The 11,799-nt window shown below is 38.2% G+C and overlaps 1 pseudogene across 1 annotated transcript; it reads left to right on the plus strand.

The window, feature by feature from the left end:
- Window positions 1–44: 44 nt before the first annotated feature.
- Window positions 45–11,509, plus strand: LOC144640738 (uncharacterized; annotated as a pseudogene). The gene is made up of 5 exons (XR_013568433.1): window positions 45–1,303; window positions 2,057–2,143; window positions 4,332–4,378; window positions 5,481–5,597; window positions 11,371–11,509. The product of XR_013568433.1 is annotated as an uncharacterized LOC144640738 (transcript).
- The last annotated feature ends 290 nt before the right edge of the window (window positions 11,510–11,799 follow it).

Genomic DNA, 11,799 nt, shown 5'->3' on the forward strand with positions numbered 1-11,799 from the left:
TTATTTTATTGGATCCGATGCCAATCACTTAGGAGATAGTGGTCTTTGTAAACGGCCTCCCTCTGCTTGGGCAGTGGCGCCTAGCGCTCAAGTTCCTAGCTCTGATCAATTCGGCAGTTCTAAAAATTGCTTATAAATTGTCTCATTTGTTTTGTTCAATTCTTTCTTTGTTGTTGTTTTTCTTCTTAGAGCCACCTTCAGGTTTTCAGAGAAATTCTCCTCGACTAAGTAGTTTTTGGTAAAAAGGTACCTCGCCGTGGAGGCGATGAATATGGGGAACAGAGCCCCAGCCCTCTACCGAAAAAGGCCCTCTTTGAGCCAGTTTTACCTCCAAAGGGACTCAAAGCCAAAAAAGGCTCAGTCAAACTCGCATCCGGACCCGGCCTCCAGTACGTGGAGGTGGAGGTTGACAAAGCGCCGATGTCTCCTCCTCAGGCCTCTAATGCGGCAGCGAATCAAACAAACAGCAAAACGCAATATGCTGAAGTTCGTTTACCAGGGCCAAATGGAAATGTGGAAGAGGTCGATGAATGTGAAGATCTTCCACAGCTGCCTCAGAAAGAGAATAAGAAGCCTTCTGTTTCAAACGAGATGGAAGATATTTGGGTGCGTAATCCATCAAATCCACCACCTTCGCTACCGCCTAAAGCACGGGCGCCGTCTAAAGACGATACCCCCACCGGTGTCCCCGAGTCTAGTCTGTCGTCTTCTAAATCTGGAAGACCTCCTGCGGCTCTTCCACAAGACATACATCCCACGGGACAATCCAGTCCCGAGGGTCAGACATGTCCCGCGAGTCAAACGGGACTCGAAGTTACCGAGCAGCCCTCGCGGCGGGTCGCAAGTCCCGAGTTGTCGAGAAAAGCATACGAAGATATGAATCTAAGTTCGGTATCTGGCGAGAGAGCAATGCCTCCTCCCTCTGAAGATATATGGAAACCGCAACCTTGGAATGTGAGAGAGCAACCGAAACAGCAGCTAGCTTACGAGAACGTTCAGCTGCCGAACAGAGGCAAACCTACTAGCGACATGCAAAGCATGTTCATCTCAGATGTCGACCAACCGGGGGAGGGTGAGGATGGTTATGTTATTGTTAACACACCATCGTCAAAAACAACTGATGCCAGGGGCTACGAAAATGTCACGCCAGGTGCTGTCACGCCAGTGAAATATAACTGGGACAATATTTCGAGTGATGTCAATTATGTGCCCATGACGGGAGGTGTTTCTGCTGACGCAGCACAAACTTCCCGGACAAGCAATCAAACTCCAGAACAAGGCGATAAGGAGACAAATTTATCAGGTACTACATTTTAATATTTATTATCGTGGTTGATTGATATGACAAGAAATATTACCAAGGTTTATTATTATAATTGTTTAGAGGACAAGGGCTGAAAAACATGCTACTAGATAAAAGGAGGGGTGAAAAACGTTTTGTTGCGTGCTGGCAGGCGATTGATTTTACCAACTTGGGGATCGACTGTTAATTTTCCCGCATTAAACCTTACACTCACTGAGTCGACTTGTACCAAATGAAGTTTGAAGGACGAAAGTTCGAAAGAAAGGCGGTCTAATTCAAGGGATTCTGTATAGAGGGAATGTGTACTTTAGTTAGCATTGTTGTTGCTTCCTTTCCTAGTCTAAAGGCAGGCTTACACGTTACGATTTGTCGGCCCTATTTGGCCCAGATTTGACAAGAAAATTAGTGCGCATTTAAAAATCGGCCCCATTTCTTAAAAATCTGTTGCAGTGTGACAAATTTTAGAAATCGGGCCGATTTTCATCCCTTTAATTTGAATAGGCAAAGAAAAGCCGACCGAAGAATCGCAGCGTGTAAATTTGCTTGGAACAAATCGGGCCGACAAATCGTGTAAACGTGTAAACCGGCCTTTAAACCCGAAGGAATCTTCATTTATCAATGAAACAGACCTAACACGCATCCTCGCTCTTTTTTCACATTCTTCATGTGAACTTGCAATCCACATCCTTTTTGAATTTGGTGGAATATTTATCGAGAGAATGAGAATACTAATGTGTTGGCATCACTCTATAGGGGAAAGTAAAGATGGAATGGATTACGAGATGATGAAGAGCTGTGCAGTGTCAGTCAACCATCAGTATGTCAATATTAACAGACATGGCAAGTACTGTTATATTCCTCGACACCTCTATCAAAATCTCCCTAAAATCCTCCCTAAAAATATCCTACAGACCCCTTTACAACCCCACCCCCCCCCCCCCCACAAAGCACCACACAACTAGCCGACAAATGCCTTACTCACCCCAACAAACCACCCTACAGATAACCTTACAACCCTTTCATAAATATTCTACAGATCCCTTTACAACCCCCTCCCCCCCCCCCTACAAAGCAACATACAACTAGCCGACAAGTGCCCTACTCATCCCTACAAACCACCCCATAAATCCCCTTACAATCCTTCCTATAAATATCCTCAGAAACCCATAAGAGTTGAAACGTGTAACTCTCTATGATTCGCATTGTACAAAGCGTTTGCACATTCGTTTACACTAAGTACCATATTTGGAAAATCACGAGAAATATTTAACCGATCAAAATTACTATATTTGGATTAAATTCACAGTGCGCGCTAGCTCGCGCTCGATGGCGTAATCTTGTTTTTGAACAAGCTTGGTTGAAGAAAGTTGAATTTGGTTATATTCTCCTGTTTCATCTTCTTGAAGTAGTTTGGAGAACTTCGCTTCGATACACTTAATGAATTTCTTTAGTTTATGTAAGAAATTTGCGGCGTTTAGGTCGAAATTCAAGCAACTAACCGCAAAACCAAAAATTATGTTGCGTGTGTCATTACGTGTGTAAAGCATTCGCGTACAAATTCTTCGTGTTTCCAAATATGGTACTTAGCAAAATGAATATTCAAACGCTGTGCGCGCGCGTTACACGTTTCAACCCTTATGGGTTTCTGATATCCTACAGACCCTATTACAACCCCCCTCACAAAGCACCAATGTAACAAGCAAACAAATGCCTTACTCACCCCTACAAATCCCTTTACAATCCTTCCTTTAACCGCCCTAAACACCCCACAGATACCCTACTAGCCCTACGCAATGCTCCCTACATCAGTAACCTCATAAATTGAGGGCAGGGGATTTTTGGGATCCGACGAGAAAAATTTCGCTACGTAACATAATAATACGCTGTGGTAGAAGTTTAATTGTTTTTACTGGCACATCTCGGAGGTATTTTAGTTGCATATGGAATAAACTGAGAGTAAGCCAAACCAAGATCTTAGCACGTTTATTACAGCCAAACCTTTTTGTTTTTAGCTGAGCAAAATGGTGTCATCTCTGTCTTGCTACTGTCATTAAAACCAATAACTTTCAGAACATTCCGCTCGTAACGTTGTTGTTTTTCACGTTCGCTGGCGGTGATCCCAAAAACAATATTAATTGACGTAAATAACTTTTAGAAGCTCTTCTTTTGGCCATGCTAAGATTGCCTTAAATAAAATTTGGTGACTTGGAAATCTTGTAAAAAAAAAACTAAGTGAGCCTTTTGTGTCCCAGCTTACTGGAATAGCAGACAAGTTGGCTTTTTTATATAAACGTTTTGGGACACAGTCAGAATCCGAGCCCGCGATTATCTGCAGCAGTGTGTCTAAAGGAACCTGACGTGTATTGTGTTGCCAATAAGTTGACGTGAGCATATGTTTGTACTCGTACTAGTTTTTGATTGGACGACACCAATCGGAACTTTTCGCCTTGGACTTGTTTGACTTGTTTCGCAAATAAATTGTTTCAAGTTGCACACGCGAATGCTTTTACGGCCTAATATCCGTGGAGCTTATGGAATTTTGAAACATATGGGTTTGACGTAAAAAAAAGTTCATCGGGGAAAGTATGATGTAATTTCTAAATACATAAGCGTTCCTTGAGTATTTAACATAACAAGTAGTATCACATGGCACAAATGAGTCCCGACAGTACCTAAAGGTAGACTTGAAAAGTAAGGTGTTTGCGCACTTTGGAAATATTTCTCTATTCGTGACATAAAGATCAATAGGAACTGAACATCAGGCCTTCGACTTGTAACTGCGTTACAAGGCAAGTATAGGTGACCTTGGACACCCATCTCCTGGTTTTCTTAGCAATCCTTTTTTATTACAAAGATCCGGGGGTTGGTTTGATCCTTTCCCTTCAAGAGAAATCATGAGAGACTTGGGGTGGAGGCTGGCTGTTTCGCCACCGCCTAGCATTTTGTTACCGTATATGAATGTATTAGTTACTGTTTTTGTGTTCTTTCCGTTGTATTCAACATGCTGTGTTTATTTTTTGTTCCACAGGAGACGCGGGTAATCCCTCGGAAGCTGCGGGTCAAATCCCGCTAAAGGTGAGTCAACGCTTGAAAATGCTGATTTAGGCGTCCTTATGACTCTTGTACTAAACTAGTATGTGCTAAGAGAAAGCCTCATCGCGGGTTTAACCTATTTTTTATTGAACACCCGAGAATCTCTGCTGGAGTTGTGTTTAAAGGTTGTAAATGAGAATGATACTGTGCGGAAAGATGCACTTTATGACGGAAGTCGGAAGGTCAAGTTTCAAGAGCTTGTTTTGCGTCAGTGAAAGTTATAGCATTAGAGTGGCTCGTTCCGCCCATGTCAGCCATTATTTACGTAAATCAAGTGCTCTATTACACTCGTGTCGAGAACAACAACAACGTAATAACAAGATCTTTGCAAAATGCGCAGTTTATTTTCTAGGAGGAACCATTTTAGTGGAATAGTTGCTCTGCTCTTTTGGTGTGATCGTAAAGGTTATCTTCCGCTGTAATGTTCTTTAAATAGCCGGTTAAATAAAATAGCAGCAACAGGAAATGTAGGAGGAGAATAAACTTGTTTCAGGATGCCAGTCGCGGAATTTAACCTTATTTAGTCACACCAAGCATTCAGTTGCCATTGCAGAGCGCGGAAACACTGGAATTTCCCCCCTGAGCACCTGCCGTTTGCGGTTGGCTAGAAATGCCTCGGTTAATTTTATAAACAAGTTGTCACTGAGTTTTATGTGGTTAAAACCTGATCATTTCCTCTGTACTGTTGAATACCTTCAGTAGTGTAGGTGACTTGCACGGTATTGGAACTTTAGGTAAGACAGTGGCTACAAGACCTAGCCTGAAGAGCTCTTTTCAGACGCTAGATAAAAGCTGATATCTAGTTTTATTTTGCATTGACATCAAGCTTTATTTGTTGTTGTCTTACAATATTGATGCCCTCCTTGTGCTTTGTTTTTGTTAGCTTTCTCAGTAATCACTGTACATTAATTATGTCCTTTACATTATTTAACTTGCGAGCCTGTAAATTCAGTGTCACCCTGCCATATTTCATTTATTTTATTCAAACTGAGCGCGGCTTTTCCCCATGGTCTGTTCCGTTTTTTTCCCTATTATTATTATTATTTTTGCCTAATATTCTTTTTTTTTTGTTTTATATTCCTAGATGCGAGATTATAACGCGTTGTTTGACTGGCTGGAGAAATTTAAGTTGACTATCTACATCGATAATTTTGTAAAAGGAGGTTTCGACATGACCAGTGTACTTGGAGTCACCGCCGAGGTAAGGAAATCAAGAGGTTTCATTTGCTGCTCCAAGCACGATTTGCCAAAAGTCACTTTGAACCTTTTAGAACAATTGCCACTCTCGTATTTGACATAATAAATGCATCATAAATGCAAGTTTGTCATAATTATCGAAACTGTATATGTTCCAAGGTCATCTCAGAGTTTAGTAAGGGTTTGATTTCTTTGCTCTGAGAGACAGGCTTAATTTTTAGTGAAAGTTCAAACGTTGCCATGTGAGGACTGTACATTACGTAACATTGTCCAGTCCAAAAGTACGAACTATCGTAGGCCTGTGTTCTTCTTTCAACTGCTTTTGAACAGCGAACATGCAGTGAGTGTGGATTTACTTAGCTTTATGGCTCAAGGGTTTCACATTCTTCTCTCGGCTTAATAATGTAGCTAGTACAGAGATCAATGGAATAAATGAAAGACTTTTAATTGTATATCAGGAGGGGGCTAACGCCTGATTGGTCACGATAGTCAAGGAGAACTTGTTCGGGGCAACTGTTCCGCATTTATAGATCACAAGAACGCGGCCACCTAGACAGCTGATTTGCACAAACTATAAAATTGACATTCTGAAGAGAATGAAACCTATTTCAGTACAATACCTTTGTGTTCGGGTTGTCAATTCGCTGAAAACGGTATCTGTCTTCATAAACAAGATATCACCTAAAGAGCTATTGACTCTGCATGTCCTGATGCTTCCAACTGGCATAATATGTTTGAAATAGCAGTGGATGTCACATGCAGGAAATCTGTTAATTTTAAACACCTGGATCTATCTTGTAGGGGATAAAAGTATTTTTACATATGGTAGACAAGCTAGAAAAAAGAGAGAAAAAGAACGTAAACCACCGGACCAAATGATGTCATTCACGTCAGTGTGTTATGAAAATCGTTCTTTGTTATGAAACAAGATAAATTATTGATTTATTGCTTGATTACTTGTCAGCACTTGAGAGATTAGTAATCCACACTGTTTATTCAGATCAAGGTGATCCAAGGTCATATCTCTGATATTGAATTTGTCTCGGAGCTCTTTCACGAAACACGAGTTCAGCGAAGGTGGTTCAAGAACTGCGCTTGTTACTATATTGTGAACAGTTTTGCTTTTATGGCTCCTTCTAAATTTCGCCGTCAAACTTGTATCTAAAGATTGTTGGTTTGGGCCTGCTTTCTTTATCTTAATATGGGATTTCGGTCACCTTAGTTTAAGTCCTGAAAATCGTATAGTGTCTTGTTTTTCCATCGCTTCGGGAAGTGTTACTCCTTACAATTTTTAGTCTATAGTAGAAAATCGGGGAACTCTATAAACGGTGTACAGGTATGAAGCATGTAAATGACAATTTGTATAATTAGTTAATATAAGTCAATTTTAAATATGTAACTAGTAATTTTTATTTTAATTTTTTGTTATCTATTTTTCGTTCTTGGAAATATTAGCTTGTCAAGCTACTCTAAATTCGAGTTTAAATAAAGTTTTATTATTATTAATACTATGTTCCACCCAAAAGAGTGCGGTTTTTAGGTGTATAGAGTCATTATTATTTTGCCTTTAGGCCAGAAAATAATTAGGACTTTATGACTCATCAGTATTCCCCCTCCCCTCCAGAAATGATAACGTAACAACGAATAGGTATTTCATATCTTTGAAATGGTTTATTTAGCTACATGCCCGAGGGTACGGACCGGAAATCTTATAACGTAGCTTGTTGCCTTGTTTGCTACCTTGTAGTCTTCACTCAGTGTACAATTCAAAGTGGCGAATTCATGATCACATGTGCTAATCCATTTGTTGTGTGAACAGCATCGTGCTTGTATATGTGTCGGCCTCGGGCGTGTCATTTTTTACGGTGTTCAGTCATAAAAAAGAAAAAAAATCGGAGACACAATGATCTTATGATTCAGAAGTTTGACCTACTGAAAACCTCATGTGGTAAATCGGTGTGCGTTTTAATTAGCTTTTACCTAGGAAGTGGACTGGAGTTGAATCAATTTAAGACAGAAAAAAAATTGAATTTAGAATAAAAATCAGTGAAAAGAAATGACGTTTCGATGAATCGCGGTTCATCATTATCAAATTCTAAAAAAGTCAGATTCTGATGAGTTCAATATATATTAAGAGTGCGTGTGAAAATCTCGTTGCATAAGATTAAAGACTATACAATGTGAATTGTATAGAGTGTTAATTACGAACTAAATAGTTTTGCTTTAATGGAGTCAGATTGAGTGTTCAGTTTAGGTTTTAATTCCTGGATAAAGGGCTTCACGCCCACAACCAGAGTAACAAAGATCATAACAAGCAATTTACAATCTTGAAGAAATGTCGCGGGAAATTTGAATGCTTCATCTTCGAAATGCTCTTTATCCAGGAATTAAAACCTAAACTGAACACTCAATCTGACTCCATTAAAGCAAAACTACTTAGTTCGTAATTAAGGAGGCTCGATGTAGTTTTTTTAGCCGAAGGGTGGTTCTTTTGAAAATTAAAATTATCTAGGAAGCCAATGTTCGATTTTTGCCAAAATACACCATAATGATCAAATATGACCAAATTTAATTTTTTTACCCGTCACTTAGCCACAAAGGTTACCATAGCAACGATTGACGTTTTCTTTTGTTCTTAAACAAGCATGATTTTCTCGAAATCTAGATTGACTCTTGGTGTTTATTTTTTGATATGTTAAAGTTTAGTAGATTGACTAACTGTTGACAAAATTTTAGAAAAATCTGTAAGAGCGTTTTCAAGTAAATGAAGAATGAAATTTTCAGAAAAACCCCGTTTTAACATAAACAAGACGCTTAAAGCTTACAGCTTAAAACCGGGCGGTTAATGTTTAATTACTTGATTAGGTAATTACAGAAAAAAGTTTTAAAATACCATTTCATTGAGTAACACGCAAGTATGTGGATTGTTTGTCTATGCTTGGACAAATTCCGGCTTAGGCTTTCAATTTGTTTTTTTTTTCTGAATACTGAATAACCTAGGTATTGAAAACGTTGAATAAATGAACTCAAACCAGTTAAATGGCAGTACAAATGATATCCGACCAAAACAAACATATATTTTTGAAAGATTTCGTTAAAAACTAAGAAGCGTTTTGAAACATTTAAAAAATGTACCACACCAAAGAATGGGAATAAGAACAAGCTCTTCGCGTCAATTTTGGGAAGCAGTCACGCAAACGCGAGTTCTTGATTGCGTGATTCATTGCAGGTCATTTCTCCATCGCCGTTCGGTTCCGACTGAAACTCAAAACCCTTGAATGAAAAACAAAAAATATATATTTTATATTTCTCGTTTAAAAGAGCGGAGTAACCAGAAAATTACAGTATTAGCTCCTACTCGAATAAAACGAGTCACATAAATGATAAAAAACGAATAAAACGAGTCAAATATCAAGAATAACAGAAAAAACTTCTAAACAAAATTACAGAAGAAAATAAAAAGACTAAAAAGGGCATTAGATCACACGTATTAGATAACAGATGCTGTTTAAAATCCCAACTAAATGTGAAAGAAAGATTCAAGATGAGGCGAAGAAACATTTGAATTGCATAAAAAATTTGACTCCTTAAAAGCCGTGAAAATAGCATGCCATGATAAAATTTAATTAATTTTCCGCGCCAAAGGGCAAGTTTTCATTTTGCCGTCTATTATTTCACACGATGGCTTTACCGATTCAAATTCCATTCTAGTTTGAGAAGTTATTATATTATTACTTTGCATTTCAATTTTGTTTTCTGAGTTCTTGAAAAGTGTGCAAGTAAAGTTTTTACATCAAGAACAAAATAAGGTTCTTTTGTTGTGTCAACATTCAATTCGTCTGTGACACACGACTTTGTCGGCCCAACTGTACAAGGATGGAAATGGTCAAAATGGACAAAATTCTTGCTAAATGAAAAACATCTTCAAAGTAGAGTCTGTTCAAAAATGCTTTGGCTGCCAGCCGTTTTTAAATGCAGGAGGCTTGCTACAGAAACATTGCGTGACTGATGTAAAAAAAAAGCTCCGACCTGTCGAAGCAATCACCGGTTTCGGACTCCAGTACTCGTTTGAGCCGAACGCTTGAAAAAAAAAAAAAAAACACAAAAATATGTCTTTCAAAAAATGAAAGAAAGATGAAAAAATGTTTTAGATGAATTTTTATTTAAGATGGGGTCAAGAAACATTTTAAAAGGCAAAAAGATTTAAAAAATTTCAAAACCGTGAAATTTTGCATGCCGTGGTAGAATTTAATTACATGTATTAAATTACCCGCGCCAAGATTTCATTTTCATTTTGCTGACCATTTGTTTTACTTGCTGGCTTTACGGATCCTTTCAAAAATACCATCATAGTTCTTAGAAATGCTAACATTACCATTTTGTTTACTGAAGTCTTGGGAAGTGTGTAAGTAAAGCTTTGACGTCAAGAACCAAAATAAGATTATTTTGCTGTGCAAACATTCAATCGTCTCTGATACGCGACTTTGCCAGCTCAACTGTGCACGGATGAAAATGGACATAACTCTTCCTATTTAATGGAAGCATATTCAAAGCATTCCGGCTCAAAAATGCTCTGGCTACCAGCCGTTTTTTTTAAAGCAGTTATGCGTAAAGCTTGCTGCAAAAACATTGCGTAACTGACGTAGCGGTTTGGAGCTGTCAAAACAATAACCGGTTTCGCAATCCAAACGCTTGAATAACACAAAAATATATATTTCACGCTTAACAGAAATCAGGGTTTTAGATAAAATTTAAAATAGATGAGTGATTTAATAGCCGGGTTTAATAGCTCCTGCCGAATAAATATCAAAAGTGCGTGATTTGAATCCTGGCCAAGGAAGCGCCCGAGCAGGTCTGGAACGATTTACCGACACGACAACGACAAAATCCCGGGCGATTTATGAACCGGGCCGGCCCAGTCCCCGCCCGGTTAAATAGACGCTTTGAAATTGTTTTGTATTATTTGAGCGCAGTTACTCTCACTGAAATATAAATACTTACACCATCAAAGACCATTAACTAAAAGCGAAAGTGTTTTTGCTTAAATTTTTTAAAATATATCGACTGCCAATTGTAGGAAATTATAAGAAAATAACAAAAACTTCATACTTGATTTACTCTAAAATGCTCTTACAGATTTTCCTAAAATTTTGTGTACAGGTAGTCAATCTACTATACTTGAACATATCAAAAAATGAATACCAAGAGTCAATCTAGATTTCGAGAAAATCAAGCTTGTTTGAGAACAAAAGAAAACGTCAGTGGTTGCTATGGTAACCTTTGTGATTAAGTGACGGGTAGAAAATTAATATTTGGTCATATTTGATCATTATGGTGTATTTGAGCAAAAATCGAACATTGGCTTCCTAGATAATTTTAATTTTCAAAACAACCACCCTACGGCTAAAAAAACTACATCGAGCCTCCTTAACACTCTATACAATTCACATTGTATAGTCTTTAATCTTATGCAACGAGATTTTCACACGCACTCTTAATATATATTGAACTCATCAGAATCTGACTTTTTTAGAATTTGATAATGATGAACCGCGATTCATCGAAACGTCATTTCTTTTCGCTGATTTTTATTCTAAATTGTATAACGAAAGCCTCCGTTATTAAAAAAATTGAAAACAGTAAATTTACTCAAACTTCTTTGGCATTGGGATGAATAAGTCGCTTACCTATCTTTCTTCGTTGCTTATATGCTTGCTTATTATTTTATTTATTTTTTATTTATCTATTTAGCTCTTTTGTTGTTTTCATTTTGTTAGGATTTGACGGCCATAAACGTGACGAAAACTTTTCACAGGAAAAAGATTCTATCAGAATCAGCCAAACTGGAAGGAACGACGGTATTTCCGAAAGAAAAACCGGTGAGCTATTATAACGATTTGCACATGCTGATGCAGGGTTGGTTATTTCATTCAGGAATAGAACGAGTAATGACAAAACGAATAGATTGTTGCATTACGCCAACACAATGTTTGGAAGAATTGAGACTCAGGATTGCTTATTCGGTGTCCGATAAAACAGTTTAATATGGTGCTAACATGAACAAATGAATGGCTTGCTTGGTGAAAACTCTTGCCCCCGCCCTAAATTTGACATTTTATTTCTCCCTTTTTCTCGAAAATATATCGTAAAGTATTATTCCCCTCAAACGTGCCTCGGCTACTGAATGTTATAGTCTTAACCGATTT

Source organism: Oculina patagonica, unplaced genomic scaffold (genome assembly GCF_052425735.1).
Source record: "Oculina patagonica isolate OP01 unplaced genomic scaffold, crgOcupat unplaced440, whole genome shotgun sequence".
NCBI lineage: Eukaryota > Metazoa > Cnidaria > Anthozoa > Scleractinia > Oculinidae > Oculina > Oculina patagonica.